The sequence below is a fragment of the Oryctolagus cuniculus genome, chromosome 2 (assembly GCF_051225735.1).
Source record: "Oryctolagus cuniculus isolate XC-2025 breed Fujian yellow rabbit chromosome 2, ASM5122573v1, whole genome shotgun sequence".
In the NCBI taxonomy this organism is placed as follows: Eukaryota; Metazoa; Chordata; class Mammalia; order Lagomorpha; family Leporidae; genus Oryctolagus; species Oryctolagus cuniculus.
In genome coordinates, this window is record NC_142868.1 from 143,645,553 (window position 1) to 143,665,406 (window position 19,854).

The 19,854-nt window shown below is 52.5% G+C and overlaps 1 long non-coding RNA gene across 1 annotated transcript; it reads left to right on the plus strand.

Moving 5' to 3' along the window:
- Nucleotides 1–2,912: 2,912 nt before the first annotated feature.
- LOC138848605 (uncharacterized) lies at nt 2,913–5,485 on the plus strand. The gene is made up of 3 exons (XR_016230327.1): nt 2,913–3,120; nt 4,335–4,647; nt 5,261–5,485. It is a non-coding gene; the product is annotated as an uncharacterized LOC138848605 (long non-coding RNA).
- Nucleotides 5,486–19,854: the final 14,369 nt, after the last annotated feature.

The following is a 19,854-nucleotide window of genomic DNA, read 5'->3' on the forward strand; positions in this document are numbered from 1 at the left end:
TTCTCACACTGTCCTTAGCCCATCTGTGTACCTGTCTGTCCCCTGCTGGGATGTTCCCTGGTCACTGTCGTATCCCCCAGCACAGGGCCTGGAATAAAGTGCCCAAAAAACATTTGATTGAGGCAGGCATTCAGTACGGTGGTTAAAATGCTATTTCAGACACTGGCATCCCATATCAGAGTGCCCTGGCTCTGCTCCTGACTCCAACACCTTGTGAATGTGCACCCTGGGAAGCAGTATGGGATGGCGCAAATAACCGGGTCCCTGCCACCCATGTAGGAGACCTGGACTGAACTCCCAGCACCTGGCTTCCACCTGGCCCAGACTTAGGCATTTCAGGCATTTGAGGAGTCAACAAACAGATAGGAGCTCTCTGTCTCTCTACCTTTCAAATAAGTAAAAAAATAAATTAAAAATTAACAAGAAAAAGAATGGGGTGAGGGGCAGCACTGTGGCATAGCAGATGAAACTGCTGCCTGCAGGGCCAGCATCCTATATGGGCACCGGTTCCAGTCCCAGCTGTTCCACTTCCAATCCAGCTCTCTGCTATGGCCTGGGAAAGCAGTGGATGATGGCCCAAGCCTTTGATCCCTGTACCCTCGAGAGAGACCCAGAAGAAGCTCCCAGCTTCGGATTGGCCCAGCTCCAGTCATCACAGCCTTGAGGGGAGTGAACCAGCAGATGGAAGACTTCTCTCTCTCTCTGCCTCTCTGTAACTCTGCCTTTCAAATAAATAAATAAACCTTTAAAAATATATGTAAAAGAAATAACTAGGGCGTATGCATTGTACAAGAGTTGAGCTGCTACTTGGAACGCCCCAAGTTCCAGCTGCTCCACTTTCATTCCAGCTTCCTGCGAGTGCACACCTTGGGAGGCAGCAGATAATGGCTCAGGCACTTGGGTCCCTGCCACTCACATGGGAAATTGCAAGAATTCAGGGCTCCTGACTTCCGCCTGGCCCAGCTCTGACTATTGCAGCCATCTGGGGAGTAAATTGGCTGAGGAAGATCTCTTTTTGTCTGTCTCTCTCTGCCTTTCAAATGAAATAAAAATAAATAAAAATTTAGGAACTTAAAAAAATATGTATCTGAAGACGGAATGAATGTTAGAGTGGACCGGGCTGGGACTGACTATGACATGCAGTGAGGAGAGGCTATGTCTGTCTCGGTTCCAGACACAGGGGAGCCAGGACGGGCACAGTGGCAAAGAGAAAGCCTTCCCAGGGGGAGGACAGGACAACCAAGGCTGAAGGGCACACAGACAGACACCTGCTCAGGGGCGCCCCCAAGTGGGGTCCATGAATGCTGGTCCTGCAGAGTGCTCCATGTAGGGTTCCACGCCAGGTCAGCAGGAGGGAACACGCTCCCTGGAGCTGTCTGTGGAGAGTCACAGCGTACCTGCGACTCAGAAATCCTGCAGGGGCCAGTGCCGTGCAGAGCAGGTGCAGCCACCACCTGCAACTGGCATCCCGTGTCAGAGCACTGCCAATCCAACTTCCTGCTAATGCACCTGGAATAGCAGTGAAAGATGGTCCCGTGCTTGGGTCCCTCCACCCACATGGGAAACTCAGGTAAAGTTCCAGGTTCCTGGCTTCGGCCTGGCCCAGCCCCAGCAACTGCAGCCATTTTGGGAGTCAATCAGTGGATGGGGGATCTCTCTCCTCTCTCTCTCTCCCTCCCTCTTTTTCCCTCTCTCTCTCTCTCCCTCTCTGTAATTCCACCTTCCAAATCAATCTTTAAAAAAGAAGTCTTGAAGAAAGAAAAAAAAAGAACACTTTAACCCTTTTAACTCAGCATTTTCTAAACTTATTCTACCAAGTTGCATACATGCAAAACAAAGATGTTTGCTTATTACTCATGAGTACCCTGTTCTGCAAAGACAAACCGGAGCATGTGAGTGGAACCAGCATGAGAGTGGACTAGGAGAGGGCGGGAGGAGCTGAGTTTCACCCACTGCTGCAGCCAGCGCTGTGCTGACAGCGACCTGGTGAGAAACCAGGGGAAGGGCCCTCTGGACCATGGCATGCAGACTGTCTGGGTCAGGAACGGACGGAGGCAAGCTTCTGGGGGAATGAGATCAGTGGGGCACCCCGTTTTCCCTTCTTAGATGAACTTTTGAAAGGACAAGCCCTATTTTTCCCAGTGCCTCGCCTGGGCCACAGCCTTGGAAACACAACTAGGACCAGAACAACATGTGCTCAGCATCCAGGCCACAGGTGCTCGTGTCTGGCAGGTATGTTTTCTCCCTCCAGCAGGGATGCGCCTTAGGAGGCTTCAAGCATGGGGGCTGGGCCGAACATGCATCGCCCCCAACCACGAGTGGCTGCGGGACAAAGCGCCTAGAAACCAACAGAGTGCTTGCACCGGCACCTGACTCCTTTCTGTCTGCTTCCAGCTACAGCTTCCCAAGCAGGCCATGGCGGGCAGGAAGGTGCTAGCGCAGCCCACCCTTTAGGTTAGAAATAAACCAGGCTAGAGTGAATAAGGGAGCAGGGCAGGATATAGCAAGCCCTCCCTAAAACCAGACAGAGCCCTGCTCCAGAGTGGGCGTGTAACCACGTGTAAGTGACGCAGCACACCCTCTCTGGCACCGAGGTGCTTTACTTTTTACAATTACTTATCACTAGTATTTCCTCCTCTGCATTTAACCAAAAGTTTGCCCTCCACATAAGATCTTTGGGAAATGCTTTTGGTGCTAACATTTTTGAGATTCTTAAATCAACCTGCAGCTGTAAAAACACCCCAGGCAGTGCAAGGTCGGAAGCGGGGAGGAGGGGAGGAGAGGGGGAGGGGAAGGGGGAGGGGAGTTGTTTACCCTTCTCAGTACAGTTCAGCTGCACTGCCTCCTCACAGGAGCCCCGGAGGTGGGCTGCCCCCAGCCTTTTTGCTGCCATGACAACAGACAGTAACAGGCTGCCAGTTCTGCAGGCTGGGCACCTGCAGAAGGCCGGGCCCCTCTGGTGGGACTTTCTTGCTGGTGGTAACACGGCAGACAGAGAGAACAGGCAAGTAGACTCATCCTTTTGTCAGGAGCCCACTTCTGAGATAACCACTCACAGTGGTGGTGGCCTCAAGAGAAAATTACCATGTCGTGTTGTCACCATGGCAATTAAATTCCAAGGTGAGTTTTGGAGGGGACACCCAAGCCACAGCAGAGTGCCTGAGTTCACACTCCACCTCTGTTTGCAATTCTAGCTCTCTGCTAATGCACACCCTGGGAGGCAGTAGGGGATGGCTCAAGTATCTGGGTCCTTGCCATTCATGTAGGAGACCGACATTAAATTCCTGCATCCAGGCCATTGTAGGCATTTGGGGAGTGAACCAGGGAATGGAATCTCTCTACCTTTCAAATAAATAAGTAAATGAATAATTTTAAAAGAATATACAGGAAGCTGTTTATGTGAAAAGAAGAGCAACCTTGAATAACTAGACCAATAGGTGTGATCTGACATTGGCAACACCTAGAGATTTGTCTGTTTTGCTGATCGTAGCTCGTGTGTGTGTGTGTGTGTGTGTGCACACATGTGTGTATGTGTGTGGGTGGGTGTGGTTGTATATGCACGCAGGGCACCCATGCTAATGGTATCTGATAGATGGAGGCCACAGGAGCTGCTAAACATCCTACAATGCACAAATGATTTTACCAAGATGTCAATGGATCTCATGTTGCGAAACCCTGGACTAGATCAGTAAGTATAAAAACATAGCGTAGCACTTTGATAATTAAAAACTTCACTGTCTGGTACTAGCACATAAACAAATGGAACTTTGGAACAATGTGGGGGGAGCATAATAATATTCAAGGGTTTAGTACCTGATAAATGTAGCATTGCAAGTCCAGAGACTACCCAATAAGGGGCTTTAGATTCCTCAGTACCCTCTAGAAAAAAGTTACGTTGGCGCCATACCTCCCACCATATACCAGAATAAATCCCACGTGGGAGACCTGGATTGAGTTCTGGGCTCCCAGCATCAGTCCCAGCCATTTCAGACAATTGAGGAGATCTGTATATGTCTGACTATCCCTCTGCCTTTCAAATTAAAATATAAAATATAAGAATATGAAAAGGCAGCTCATAGAACAGTGACCAAATACAAGACACTGTTGATCTTCAATTTATTCATAAGAAAAATGCAAATTAAAAGTATTGAAATGCCATGTTTTTTTCCATCTAAGTTTGGGAAAAACTCAGATTTGAAAATACACAGTTGGCTGTGAGGACAGATATTCCCAAACATTGCTAGTGAGTGTATCAACCAGTCCAGCCTGTTGGAGGGCAATTTCATAGCAAGTATCCAAATAACAAATGCATGCATCTTGTCATTTTTTGACAGGTAGGCAGAGACAGCGACATTTTTAAATGGTTGAAAAAAGATCTAAAGAACTGTATTGTGCCACAGATGAACAAGATTAACATTCTGATGTTAGTGTCCACTGATGAAGATTCTGGAGCAGCCACGCCCCTGGTGTGCACGTGGGCTCAGGCTTATTCTACACCATACTGGAGAGCTGAGTCGTTCCACACTGCACAAACCCGAGGGTGTGGACTGCCTGGCCCTTTTCAGAGAAAGCTTGCTGCCTTAGTGATACACAGCTGCAAAGTCACTGACAAAGCTACGGACAAGCTGCCCTGGAAGGGTTACTGAGGTCTGTTACTACATTTTTTTAAAAAAGTAGATATCAAAAGTGTGAATTACCTATTACTATCTGGGTGGAAAGGGGAGGGAATGTTTGTGTTTTATTAAGTATGCACAAATATTATCTGGAAGGAAATACCAGAAATCAGTAAACAGCGGTTACTAGGGGGACGTGAGACGGAGAACACGGACCATGTGTGTGTCTGATCTATGCAGAAAAGTAAACTGAAAACCGTTTTTAGAAATGCACCAAAGTGAGAGAGCGCAGGTAGCAGGTGGCTCTGAGTGGCTGGGCCTGGCTTGTGGGAGAGCAGCCTGGGCTGAAGGGCTTGCCTTTCGCAGGTCCTGAGGACAATGAGGAGCAGCAGGAGCAAAGACAGAAGTTGGGGGGGAGGGAAGGAGTAGTGCTTCCTCCTGGAACGAGGGCTGGAGGGGATCGAGCTCCATACAAACCCTCTCATCGGACTTCCACATGTGCATCCATCGCCATGTGCATGGATCTCTCATAAAAATAATTTTTGTGGGGCCAGCGCTGTGGCGCAGCGGGTTAACGCCCTGACCTGAAGCGCTGGCATCCCATATGGGCGCCGGTTCTAATCCCAGCTGCTCCTCTTCTGATCCAGCTCTCTGCTATGGCCTGGGATAGCAGTAGAAGATGGCCCAAGTCCTTGGGTCCCTGCACCTGCATGGGAGACCTGAAGGAAGCTCCTGGCTCCTGGCTTCAGATTGGCGCAGCTCCGGCCGTTGCATTCATCTGGGGAGTGAACCAGCAGATGGAAGACCTCTCTCTCTGTCTCTACCTCTCTCTGCAACTCTTTCAAATAAATAAAATAAATCTTTAAAAAGAATAATTTTTGTGTCTTTGACAAGAAAAGCTCTCTAGATGAGGTGTGACGAGGGCCTGCCCTGCACGGTGGCAGTGGTGCAGAAGGGCTGGGGGACAGTTCAGAGCAGAGTTCCCCGGAGGCTGTGACACATTAGCCCAAGCAGCTGGGGAAGAAGCCTGATGGGGACACAGGCAAGAGGGTGCAGGGTGCCCGGGCCCCCAGTGGATACCCCTCGGACGTCCTGGGCCCCAGCACACACTGTCCCTGCAGTAGCAGCCTCGTTCAAGGCAGTCCTGGCAATGTCAGATTCAAGAGCATCCCCTTGGGTACAAAGGGTCATCCAGGCACCCTCACGGTTACAGTTTGACCCCAGCTGTGAGGCCAGAGCTCTGGGGTGATCTAAGGGTGGACCCTGTCTTACACAGATCCAGCCAAGCCCACCAAGAACAGCTGCCCTGTCCCTCCCGCCTCCCTCCTTCCAGCCACCCCTCTCCTTTCTTTGCCTTAAAGGGAACCTCCACACAACCAAGCCAGGGAGCGGGTCTCTGGACTCCTGCCAGCACGGCTCCGAGTCACTACTTGTCCTTTTGTTCCTGTGAACTGCACCTGCCTCAACTCCACCGCACCACAAGCTCTGTGGGGGCTTAAAACTTCTTGCGACCTCACAGAGACTCGCGAATTCCTTAGTCTGTTCGGGCTGCTATAATCAAATACCAGGGACGGGAGGGCTTGAACAACGCACCTCATTTCCCACAGTTCTGGAGGCTCAAAGTCTGACAGCAAGATGCCTGTTCCGGGGGGGCAGGCAGAGCTGCCTCTCGTCCTCTGAGGGCCCCCCAGAGTGACCTGACATGGGCAGAGCAGCCGCAGGTTCACCAACGTGCTCGTGCGCACTGGGGACAGTCACAGGATGGGACTCTCACCAACCCAAGGAACCCTCACACTCATCGCCCCCCCCTTCCTAGAGGACAGTTTGGAGGGGTGGCCAGTGATGGGTGAATGAATGGGCCCAGTGCTCGGATAACACTCGGTAATGACTCTCAGGGAAGCAAGTGGGCGTGGGAAGTGGCCAACGGCTGTGACAAAATCCAGGTAGGGTTACACCCGTTATTCTTTCTTTTTTTCTTTTTTTATTTTTTTTATTTTTGACAGGCAGAGTGGACAGTGAGAGAGAGAGACAGAGAGAAAGGTCTTCCTTTTGCCGTTGGTTCACCCTCCAATGGCCGCTGCAGCCGGCGCACCACGCTGATCCAATGGCAGGAGCCAGGTACTTCTCCTGGTCTCCCATGGGGTGCAGGGCCCAAGCACCTGGGCCATCCTCCACTGCACTCCCTGGCCACAGCAGAGAGCTGGCCTGGAAGAGGGGCAACCGGGACAGAATCCAGTGCCCCGACCGGGACTAGACCCCGGTGTGCTGGCGCCGCAAGGTGGAGGATTAGCCTAGTGAGCTGCGGCGCCGGCCGTTATTCTTTCTTCTGGAGGGTAGGTGATTGGCTCATGAAAGCTAAACAAGGGACCGATTAAGCACAGAAGGGGAGATCGGGGGCCAGCCTCTTCCAGGGTCTGCTGCTCTCCAAGGGCCCTTAATTTCATCCGCACACCAGGCGCTGCTCACTGAGCCCCAGCGGTGGCTTGTGAGGGCCATCTCCTGTCTGCGGCCGCAAGCAGAGGCAGGGGCAAGGAGGCCCCCAGCACACCTGCCCCAGCCTCCCAGTCCCGGAAACTCCCTCGTGGCCCACAAGCACCGCCAGCCTCCAGGGGCTCTCCCCATTCAGCCCGCCTCTGCCAACCAGAAAGCCTGAGCCAAAAGGTGATGTCCTGGCGTGCCTCGCACACAGTGACAACTGTAAGAAGCAACAATGGCTGTGATGGTCTCAAAGAGACAGCATCAGGGCCGCCAGCTCCCATGAGACCCTGGGGTGTCAGTCAGCATCCCTGGAAACGGACAACGCTGCGCACCTGCCTCCTGGAAATGGCTTTATTTTCTTTTTCTGTTAATTTTTAAAATTTTTTTAATATTTTATTTTATTTTATGAACATAAATTTCCAAAGTACAGCTTATGGATTACAATAGCTCCCCCCCTCCATAACTTCCCTCCCACCCACAACCCTCCCCTCTCCCACTCCCTCTCCCCTTCCATGCACATCAAGATTAATTTTCAATTATCTTAATATACAGAAGACCAATTTAGCATATATTAAGTAAAGATTCTGGAAATGGCTTTAAACAATCAAGGCCACAGTCACGGCCACTGTCCAGGCGCTCTCCTGCGGGTGACGGCGGCTCGCCGAGCCATGCGGGTATCTACTGGCCGCTTCAGAGCACCTGTAACCCCCGTTACCTGGGCACGAATATCTGTGTTGCCCTGAGCGGGGGAGGTCAGAGGGGAGGGAAGAATGCCTGGCTGCTCTCACAAAGGGGCCTCTAGGAGCTGCCTTGTCCCCTGCTCTTTTCCTTCCTGACCCAGGGGCAGAGTGAAGCTGTAAAAGACTTCTTGTTCTGGGCGTTATTTATAGCTCAGCGAAGCACTGCGGCTGTCTCCAGCCTCCAGGCTGGGGACTGGCTTCTGCAGCCACAGCGACCCGGGCCTGGGCACCGGCAGAACTAGCGGCCTTCTGGCGGGGCGCGAGGGATGTGGCATAAACTGAAACAGCGCCCCAAGTCTCTGGGAAGCACAAGGCCTGGCGGCAGAGCCAGTGTTGGCCGCATAACGCGGGATCTGGCGCCACCTAGCGCCCGCTGCGGGGCCGGCGTGGGTCCCGCTCGCACGCCGGGTTATTTCGGGAAATGGACTCCCACCGCCAGAGGGCCGGTCCGCCCGCGCGCGAGGCGCCCCTGGGAGTCTGGTGGGAGAAGCCGGAAAGCTAGAACCCTGATGTGTCACGGACGAGGGTGTGGAGTGCGGGGCTGGGGGAGTCTTTCCCTTGGAACGGAGCTGGGGTGACTCACGAGTCATATTTAGACTCCTAGTCCCAGATTGGCTTGGGTTTGTCTTCATGCCTATTTTTGCTCACACAAGAAAACAGTGGTGCTATTTTATGACTTTTCTGCTTCTGGTTTTTCGGAGCTCCTGCAGCGCCTTTTGCAGAGGGGGTTGTTTACCGCAGTCTCTGCGCGCTGCATCACTCACGGCTGCCTCCCCTTCCATCCCGGCTGCGGCGGCAGGCCCAGCGGCTTTCCGTCCTTGCTCTCCCACTTCCAAGCTGCCCCTCCCCACTCCCCACCGAGTGAAGTCAGCACGTGCTGCTTGCCTGGCGGCCTCCACTCCCCCCTAGGGCAGTGCAGAGTGGACAGCAGCATTCCCGTCGGGAAGAACCTGAGCCCGTGGGAGCTGAAGGGGGGTTCCCAAGAGTCTTCCGCTAAGAAGCAGAAGCGGGATTTGCACACCGTATGCAGCTCGGAAGCGGTCTCCCCCTCTTGCATAGGAAGCTACTACGCTTCCAGAAGATTCTTAGGCGACAAGCTGCCTTCTAGCTCAAAGACACAGCCTGCTGGGGGCCAGCCCTGTGACGCCAAGGCGTGGCTGGCCTCTTGGCATCCACACCTCGGCTCCCTCAGCCTGCCCGCCTCCACCCTTGGACAGCACCGCGGAGCAGCAGCGCGCCGAGCCGGGGGCTGGCAGGCGAACCGGCGCCCGGAGAATCCTGGGTTTGTCTCTCACTCCCTGGGCCTTGGCCCGATCCAGTGGAAAACTGGGAAAATTCCCTGCTGGTCCCACCCTTCCCTCCCTGCTCCTCCACCAGGCGCCGCCAGACAGACACACCTGCAGGAAGAGGCTAACTAAGGCCACTCCCTGGATTCCTCAGGGAGGATAACCGTTGCTTAAGTTTACAGATGCAGAAATAAAGTTTAAGTAGGGCAGTGCCCTGCCTTGGGATCCAAACCCTGGCCTCCATGAATGCGTGCATGTCCAGGCTGCTGGCCGGCAGTGGCAGGTGGTTTGGGGATCAGAAGGAGCACAAGGTTGACAGCCCTGGACCGAGGGCCCCCCCACCACGCCATTGCTCCCTGCACAAGACTCTGAGCCTCACTCTCCCCACCTGCAGAGTCAGGACACGCGACACAGTGTGCCCACACCCGCCTGGTCTGCAGTTTCGCTTCCTGAGCTTCCAGGGATTTACCTGTGGTCAACCATGATTCAAAAATGTTCCATGGAAAATTCCAGAAATAAATAATTCATACATTTTATGTAAATTCTGCTATAGTATATTGTTGGAATTGCTGTATTTTATTATTTTATTATTGTTGCTAATCTCTTACTGATGAACTGTATCACAGCTATGTATGTAGGGAAAAAAATAGTCTATATGGGGTTTGGTGCTATCTGCAGTTTCAGGCACCCTTGCAGTGGGGGTGAGGTCAACTGGATGCATACCTTCCCTGCCCATGCGGGCCCATGTGGTGGGGACTGGCTGAGGGCAGAATTGGGAAGGGGACACTTCATTCACCTTGCCCTTTGCCCTCCTGTCTCCTACAAAAGCAATCTTCATACACACAGTCTCCCAGGGCCTGTGGAGCGGCTCACCACTTTTTATTATTTTTTAAAGAGTTCACTGATCTTGGAAAATAGTTTTTCCAATAAAGACACCATGGCCAGGACAGCTGGATGCACTTTCCCGGGAGGAAGTAGCACCCTTCCGTGCAACCGGAAGGCCCAAAGGTTGCTGGCTCTTAGAGATGGACATCCGGGCTGGTGATACATGCAAATCACCCCCTACAGCCAGCAGAGCCACTACGCAGGAGGGGAGAGCTAGGGATAAGGGGCGGGGTCAGGTGGCAGCCTCTGCCCCAGCGGCCAAGACATATCCCAAAGCTGCTGAGCCCTGGCAGCCTCCATTCCTGACTTGCGGGTCTCCGCCCACGCAGGACCGAGGCTCTCAGGAGGATGATCCAGTGAACAGCCCAGGAGTCGCTATGGAGGATCTCAGATACAAAGGACGCGGTCATTAGTGACAGAAGGCGATGAGCTTCAGCTTAGCAACCCCCTCCCCAGAACTGAAATTCACTAAATTAAGTCTGAGATTTTTGAAACTAGGTCTTAAAAAAAATTTCCCCCAATTATAATTACCCCCTCTCTTCCCTTCCCGCCCACCCCTTGTAATGCAATTAGTTTAAAATAAGACCCAGGGGCACTGCCTACCTACTCTCCAAGATGCTGTCTCCTATAAACCAGCCCTGGGAATCAGAAGGACAGGTTAGCCTCCATCAGAAAGGCTGCCATTGTGTCCCCAAATATGGGGCTAGGAAACAGGACAGAGAGCTTGGACATTCTCAGCCTCTCCCCTCCCCGCTCAGATCTGGTACAAAGCTGCGGGTGGTCCAGGGGAAGAAGTCCCAAGCTGCACCATGGGAGCAGGCAGGGCACTGGAGTCCTGACGTGGAGACAAAGAGATGGAGCACAGCAGAAAACCGTCTCTACCTTCTCAGGGGCCAGGGAGCCAACGCTGGAACCAGAGTAGCCTCCCTGCTACCTGACGCGATGGGCCCTGGCCTTAACTCACTTTTCTTGATGTGCCCCAGCAGAGGACAATGCCACTAATCTCAGCCTGCCCAGAACCCAGAGGAGCTGTGTGACCCCAGGAGGCGCTGCTCCTTCCCCATCCTTGTCCCTTGCATTTAATCCAGATGAGAAGTCTCGCCTGTCTTTGAAATCATACTCCAGTTTTCAACAGGGCTCTGGAGAGGGAACTGGGAGGGCGGTAAGGGGGGCAGAATAGACCCGCCTCTAGCCTTCTTTCACTTGTCCCTGGCTCCCTGCCCCCTCCCAGCCCACAGCTTCCTGAATCGGTTAGGAAAACACAGCGACACCTGGAGCCAATTGACCCTCCCTTGGCAAAAGTCAAAGGCTACAAGGTCCATCTGAAGAAGTCCTCACAAAGCAGCAGCTCTCCGGCAGGCTGTGCGTGCATGTGTGTGTGCAACGCACATCTGTTTTCCCCTGCTCAGTTTGCTCAGTAGTATTTGAAATTTCATTAAGTACTTGACTGTACAGCTTATAACGGCACACACAGAGGGGGCTGTTTCCGGAGAGCGAAAGAGGTGTATGTTCCACTAGGAAATAAGATTTTTTAAAACCACAGACAATGGCTATCTTGTCTCCAGATAAGCCCTTGCTTAAAAGCTGCCCGGAACCCATGTGGGCGTATCTGCTGTTGGATCTGTGTCCAGCCCTGGGGCTGGCATCTGGTACCTGAGAATGAATGAATGAGGTGCCCTTGTTTGAAAACTTTCAGGAGCTTCCTAGTAATATGGAAAATGTCTTCATTCCTAAACATGGTACTGAGGACCCTGCCATTAGATGCCAACCTGTGTTGCCCATCTGGTCACCCCAGGCAGTCTGCACACCGACTGCATGAGGACTTGTTAAAAGCTACCACTTGCAACACTGGCATCCCATACAGATGCCGGTTCAAGTCCTGGCTGCTGTACTTCCAATCCAGCTCCCTACAATGTCCTGGGAAAGTAATAGAAGATGGCCCAAGTGTTTGGGCCCCTGCCCACCAAGTGGGAGACCCAGATGGAGTTACAGGCTCCTGGCTTTAGCCTAGCCTTGCCCTGGCCATTGTGGCCATTTGGGGAGTGAACCAGCAGATTGATCATCTCTCTAATTCTGCCTTTCAAATAAATAAATAAATAAATCTTTAAACACACACACAGCTGGCTAGGTCACTATCAACAGATGTGGGATGGACTTGATAACTTGCCTTTCAAACAAGTTCCCAGATGTGGTTGCTGCTGGTCCTATCACCCAATTCCTGCAAAAGTGACCCCTCACCCTGCCCCACCTGTTGATCAAGGTCCATCTCAAGTACTACCTGATAACAAAACAGAACACACTAGCAAAAAATGCTCCTCATGCCATTCCCTTCTAACCGCTTCTAACAGCTTCTAACAGCTCCCTGTGCCTGACAAGATGTGAGGAGACTTCAGTTTGTGGAGGTGGATGGTTAGCCTAGTGGTTAAGACTGTGGTTAAGTGGTTTGCATTGTATATTGGAGTATCTGGGTTCTGAGCTCCGGCTCCATCCCTGGCGCCAGCCTCCCGCTAATCCATAGCCTTGGAAGCAGCAGGTAATGTCAAGTGGTTGGCTCCCTGCCACCCCTGTGAGAGACCTGGATTGAACCCTTAGCTCCTGGCTTCAGCTCTGGCCTAGTCCTGGCCAATGTGGCCATTTGGGAGGTGAACCAATGATGGAAGATCTCTCTCTCTCTCTCTCTCTCTCTCTCTCTCTTTCACAAACACATACACACACCCTTTGCCTCCCAAATAAATGAATGAAAACTTTCCTTTAAAAATGTTTGGGGAAAATACAATTAAAATATAAGTTTATTTGGGGCAAAACAATTCGAAATGTGTGCACAGCTTTATCATACTCTGTTTTCTCCGTGAATTTTTAGAAGCCCCTCCTCCTCCTCATCTGATCCGTTTGGCTTTTTCTCCCTGCCTGAGCCAGGCTTAGCTCCGACTGGCCTTTACCCACAGCGCCTGGCCTTTCACTCCACCCTCCACTTTTGGGATTGCCACTCGTGCTCCACAGCCAACGGAAACCCCATGCTCCCTGCCAGACTCACCCAGCCCAGTGGGAGCGCAGCCTGTGACCTGTCCCCATTTCTCCTGAGCTCTGCAGCACGGGAAGCTTCTCATCCCGCTCTCACTGGTGGAGCTGCTGGAAGGCTCAGACAGCCCTTGTGCCTTTTCCTGCGACCCCCAGGTCTTCATTCCATGTGGCCTTTTAACCCAGTAGAGCTCAAGACGCACCGCTGGCCCCAGCAGATTCCACCCCACTCCATTCACTGAGACCCCCCTGAAGAGCTGCGCCCAGAACCTGACACTTCACTCAGCTGTGGTGGGGGTGGAGGTTCCAAAAGGAAATAAAATATAGAAAGTGTCCTGAGGGCCAGCACTGTGGCTCACTTGGCTAATCCTCCACCTGCAGTGCCGGTACCCCGGGTTCTAGTCCCGGTTGCTCCTCTTCCAGTCCAGCTCTCTGCTGTGGCCCGGGAAGGCAGTGGAGGATGGCCCAAGTGCTTGGGCCCTGCACCCGCATGAGAGACCAGGAGGAAGCACCTGGCTCCTGGCTTTGGATCGGCACAGCTCCGGCCGTAGTGGCTATTTGTGGGGTGAAACAACAGAAGGAAGACCTTTCTCTCTCTCTCTCTCTCTCTCTCTCTCACTGTCTAACTCTGCCTGTCAAAAAAAAAAAAAAAAAAAAAAAAAGAAATTGTCCTGAGATGAATGTGTACTTCCCTGTTTATAGTCACTGCTCACCGTGCCTATCCTGCTGTCCTTCCAGTCATTGGCCTGGGCTGCACCCTGACCTATCAGATGTCCTTCCTCATCTATTGCGAACACACAGCTCCGAGTTCTCAGCTGGACTTCTCTGAGCCGTGGGAGGAAGGTGTTAGTCTCAGTGGCAAGCCACCGGGGGTCTGAGTGACGCTCTGCAGCCTGCTTAAATGTCAGCGACGCACAGCCAGGGGAGTGCTAGAACACTCTCACTTCTCACTGTGGGCACCTGAGAGTGTGCTGTCCTACTGTGGGCTTTTGGCACTCTGCCCTCGCATTGTCACGGTCCCAGTGGCGAGTTACAGAAATCCGACTCAAACGACCTCGGAAGCATAGGTTGCGGCTTGTGGTTGCGCGTGGGCTTGGGAAAGGAGCTATGAGAAGCTGGACGGTAGCAGCCGGGAGCCTCTCTGTCCATCTGCTCTCTCGCTGCTTGTCTTTGCTCATTGGCCCAGCTCTCTGCTGCTGCTGTTGGGGTACAGAGAACTTGATCAGCGCAGTCTTGGTTCCATGTGCACCATGGCCATGCAGAGTGGAAGGGGGATTCTTTCTCCAATGAGAAGTCAGTGCAAGGTCAACTGACACTAGACATCCGCTACACTCGGACAGCAAGTGTGAAGTCTCTGTGACCTGTCAGGTTCTGTGCTGTGTTTTACATAAATGATCTCACCTGACACTGAGCTCACTCTGCAATGCAAGTCCTATATAGGACATTTGCCTGACTTAAAATAAAAGGGCATGGCACCAATTATACCAGGTCCTTTCTGCCTGTACCAGTTCTGGGTTTGTGACACTAGAAAATAGGATCTGGATGTGTTCCCTGGAAATAGCGTGTGGCCTTAGGTAGAGGCCTGCCAAGCCAGTGGTTTACCTCTGCTGACCTCTGTGTCAAGGACCATGAGCCCAAGACCACAGGCAATCAGTGGTGAATTTTGGCTAACGTGCCTCTCCCTGTTAAGCTACCATCTCTCTGTAAATCTACATTGAAGAGAGTTAAGTCTCACGGAAAATCAATGGGGCTTCCTCTGCCACCCTATCAGCCAAGGACACAGGTCCTTTAGGACAGTATGTAAAGGACAGATCAGCCTCGATGGGGATGAGACCTGGGATTCTCCCTCCAGCCCAGGGGGTATCCCCCACCTGAAGAAGGACCCCTCCTCTCTGGCTTTATGTCTGTGACCAATTCCAGTCTGCACGTATTTCCTGAGAAGAAACGGACTTTGAGACGTGCTTACAATTTCACCACGAGGAGAAAACGGATCCTAACAGGCCCAACCTGAGCGCTCCTGCCCCGCCAGCAGTGTGGCTCCTGGGGTACCAAGATTCTCCCGGGTAAGAGCAGCCCTTCCAGGGTTCCTAGTGGACTGGGACCCTGGCACAGCCACAGACGCTGCCTCTTCTGCTCACCACCACATCCTGCTGCCCTGCACGGGGCTGGCACCCAGTGAGTGCCCTCCGAATGATTGTGGAACAAATGTGTGCTATTCCGTCCTCAAGCGATGCCTCTAGCAATTGCTGGAATTGTTTGCTGACCCCAAGCTGAGGTCACTGTGCTGGACGCTGCAGTTCTAGGCAGGCAGCATGGGTCCTCCTTTCCTGGTCCAATCTGAAGACCCAGCTTCGTCAGAAGCAGCCACAGTCCTCTCCCCGGTCAGCCCCAGGGCCCTACTTCTGGGTTTGATAGTGCAAATGCCAACTCTTCAGATAAATATTGTTACAAATTCTTCCAACATACTCTGCCATGCATTTGTTCACTATAAGCGTGCTGACTTCAAATCTGGCAAAAAGAACAGTCGACCTGAAGGACCCCAAAAGCGGTGCCCTTTTGTGACAACCCCAGAAACACAGACTCCAGACCAGGCGATGCAAAAGCAAGAGGCAGTTTTATTTCATTTGCGCAAATGGGCCCTCTGCTGGCTGCCACAAGCCGCGAGAAAGAGAGGAGCCCCGAGCAGTTATCTCACACAGCTTTTAAGGGGCAAAACCACAAAATTAACATACCATAGGGTGGCGTGAGTTCATTGGGCAACTACAAGGGGAGGGTGTCGTTGAGGAGGAGAAACGCGTGGCTACGTGCCCTACGTGCCTTGCCTTTCTTTGTTAAGCTTGGACAAGGGGAGGGGGTCGTTGAGCGGTGAGGAAGTATAGTCAGTGGAAAAGTACTGGGTCGAAGTTCCTGTTTTTCTATCTTATCAAGGCCACCTTTAGGGCGGTTCTCGGCGGCTCTCGGCCGCTCCCTTCAGACCGAAGCCAGACAGCTCTGCGACCCCTAGCAAGAGCCAGTGTCCACCGAGCACTTACCAGGGGCCAGGCATTTTATAGGCACAATCATTTAACCTTCAGGATAATCCTGTGCCATCATCACCTCCACTTTCCCAGCGAGGAAAGCAGGGTTTCTGGAACATCAACAGCTGCCTCAGAGCCACGGAGGCATATGGTAGCGAGCGAGTTTGAGGCAGTCAGGGTACAACACTGCCAGTCATTCAGCTTCCCTGCACCTCCGTCGGCTTCCTGGATGGTAACTCATCTCAGGGAATGAACACTGGACGTGGACACAGGGTGTGGTCTGTTAAGTACACACCTTTCACATTATCGTGGCTATTGCCACCAATTCAAAGCAGAGTGGTAGGGTCCAGCGCTATGGGGTAGCAGGCAAACCACCACCTATGGTGCCTGCGTCCCATATGGGTGCTGGTTCGAGTCCCAGCTGCTCCACTTCCGATTCAGCTCTCTGCTATGGCCTGGGAAAGCAGTGGAGGATAGCCCAAGTGCTTGGGACCCTGCACCCATGTGGGAGACCCAGAGGAAGTTCCTGGCTTCAGATCAGCACAGCCCCAACCGTTGTGGCTATTTGGGGAGTGAACCAGCAGATGGAAGATCTCTCTCACTCTTTCTCTGTAACTCAGCCTTTCAAATAAATAAAATCAATCTTTAAAAAAAAAAGAAAAGCAGAGTGGTGGAAGCTGGCACTAGCTTGACATGCTTTCCCCTGCACCCCCCTGCCAGGGCTTCCTCATTACACAAAGCTGAACAAGGGCACCCCTGCCGTCCAGAACCACGAGCCTGTAAGCTCTCCCACACTTACTAAGAGTCAGGACTGGCTCTACACTGTACCCCAGAATCACGGCCCCTTGCTTCTCTGCAGGAAAGGGTGAGAGAGCAGTCTGAGCTCTGGGACACACAGAGTAAGAGGGCAGGGACAGGGGACGCAGAGGCTGTTCCGCTTGGGGGTCACACTCCAGGAAGGAAGGGAACCCCTCTTTCCCACCAGCAGTGGCACAGCAGTGCTAGTTAACCTGCCCTCAGGACTCAGCTTGTGGCTTAGCAAAAAGCCTGTTACGATGCCCACATCCCACAGCGGAGTACCTGTGTTTGAGTCCTGACACTGCTTCCTGATTCCAGCTTCCTGATAATGAAACTCTTTGGAGGTGGCAGGTCGTAGATCTAACACTTGGGTCCCTGCCACCCTGTGGAGACCTGGATTGAGTACCTGGCTCTGACCGCCAAGTGGGGACTGTTGAGGAAACTTGGAGAGTGAGCCCATGGATGGGAGTGCCCTCTGGCGCACTCTCTCTCAAATAAATAAATAACCCTTGCTTATCCAGCACAGCCAAGAGAAAAAAGGGCTCAAATGCCAAGTAACAAAACCTGAACATGTTTTCCACATTGAAAACTCTTGGTTTTTTACAGATAAAAACTACCAGGCATTTGTGTTATGTTTTCAAATTCATTGTCTCATTAGCTGATGATTAGCCTCTGCCCCCTCTTACCACGACAACGGTGCTTACCCACAGTCGGGATTATGCCCATGACAATGCTACCCCTTCTTTCCCCTGTCCAACACACCCTCCAACTGCAACCACCCCAGACCTTGCCCAAATGCATATAAACCCTGCTTACCACACTGCTCAATTTCCCAAACCCTCAGCCTGGCGGACAAGCCCCATCTGATCTGACCCCCTTATCTGCCATGCTCTGTGCCAGTCCCATAGAACTGCAGAGCCCCTCCTACCACAGGGCTTTTGCACATGCTGCCCCTACCCTCTGGAATGCCCAAGGCTCCGCACACCACGGCTCACCCTCTTCCTCTAGGTAATGCCTCCTCCTCTGATGCCAGCATTGTCTCCTTAGGGAAGTCTTCCTCAACACCCAGTCTAGGCAGAGCCCTCTGCGCCACGTCCTCAGGCCTGGCTCCTTTCCTGGGTGGCTCCCATCACTGGCTGAAAACATGCATTGAAGATTGTGCTGAGTTCCCCTCAACGCCAAAAACTGGCTTCTGGAGAGCAGGCCCCTGAATCATCCGTGTCTCCCCAGAGCGTCAAGGGACTCAACGGACATTGTTGAACAGCGTCATGTGTTGTGGGTAATAGGACGGCCAGGAGCCCTGCTGCCTCCATCCGTTGCTTCCTGGATGCAAGGCATTTGCAGGGGACCAGTGAGGCCACTTCTACCCAGAGCCCTGTCGAAGTGCACAGCTGCATGGTTTACTGCTGGGTAACCACCGGCACCGCACAATGGCCTCCCCGACTACGTGCTGTCCACTCCCCGCCCGCACCATGGGGGCGTGCACAGGCTTCTCGAACTCTGTTTGCTCAGAAATTTTCCGAGGTGAACTATTTTTATAATCAGAAAAGGCCATACAGATAATTTTAAAAATCTGCCAGAATTGGTTAAGGCTCTCAAAAGCTACATTCATTCTGCCTCTAAAAATCGTAACTTGGAAGAAAGCATAAAGTATTTAATGTGTGTTGTTATTGCAAGTATTTAGATAAGCACTAGAAATTTAACTGGGGTTTTTCTGGACATTCTCAGGAAAAAGATGATGGGCTGGCTCAAGGCCCTCTTAGCCCCTGAGCCAGCAGCAACGTGGCATTAGTGAGACAGAGAGACAGAGGTGAATGTTTGCTGGTCTGGTGGATGCACTTCCTGACAGAGGGAAATGGGGCAGACACAGTGGCCCTGGTGCTGGGTGCTGGGTGCTGGGTGCCGCCGGCCCTGCCCCACAGCATCCCTCCCTGCTTCCCGCTTCACCCCAAACTCCAGCCTGCACGAAGAGAAGCCAGGGGAGGGGTGAGAGGATTGGATTTTGCAAAGAATTACTTGCTTTTTAAATTACTTGATTTTTAAAATCTGAAGCTTAAGTAGGTTGGTGGGTTTTGAGCTGTGTCCAAGAACTCACACATAAAATGACTTTGGTCCCTGAAACCATTCATTTCAGTACAGACTGAGTACTTCCTAACCAATAGAAACGGATTCCTCAAAGTCTGGAAGCAGGGAAGTCCGAGCCTAGGGACTGTATCTGGCAAGGCAGGACAGAGAGGAGGGAAAAGGGCGACAAAGGAAACACTTCCGGCGCAACTCACCCACTCCCCCAGGACAGCACAGCCCATCTCCCCCCACAGGGCCCACCTCTTCACACTGTCAGAGTGACCTGTGTGGGTTTGAGAGGAGACAAATGTTCAAACCATTCCAGCCTGAATTCTGCTCTCCTCCGGCTTCTCACTGGCCAGACTCTCGTTGGTTCTTAGAAACAAACATTGGAGAACTGTTATAGTCGATGTGCTTTGGGCTGGGGGCACAGCAAAGGATGATGGTGACAGGAGCAGAACAGCCCTAAAGGCAAAAAGGGTGGGCACTGTGGTGCAGCGGATAAGCTGCAGCCTGGGACGTCCACATCCCACATCTGGGTGCCAGGCAGTAAGTCCAGTCTCCGCTTCTGATCCAGCTGCTTGTGAATGTCACTAGGAGACAGCAAATGACGACTCAGCTAAGTGAGTCCCTGCCATCCATGTGGACATCCAGATGGAGTTCCTGGCTCTGGACTTCAGCCTGGCCCAAGAGCCCTGGCTGTTGTGGGCATCCATGAAGTGAGCCAGTGAACGGAAGCGCTCTCTCTCGCTCTCTCTCTCCTTCCTTCCTTCTCTCTCTCTCCCTCCTTCTCTATCTAAATCTCCCTCGCTCTGACTTTCAAATAAATTAAAAAGTTAATCATAAGGAGCAAAACTGTCAGCCGCTCCAGCCCCTTCGGAGTTCCGCGATTCTCGTCTCAGGGCCAGCGATGATTCGGTTGTCTCTAAATTCCACACAGTTCCGGGAGTGTCGG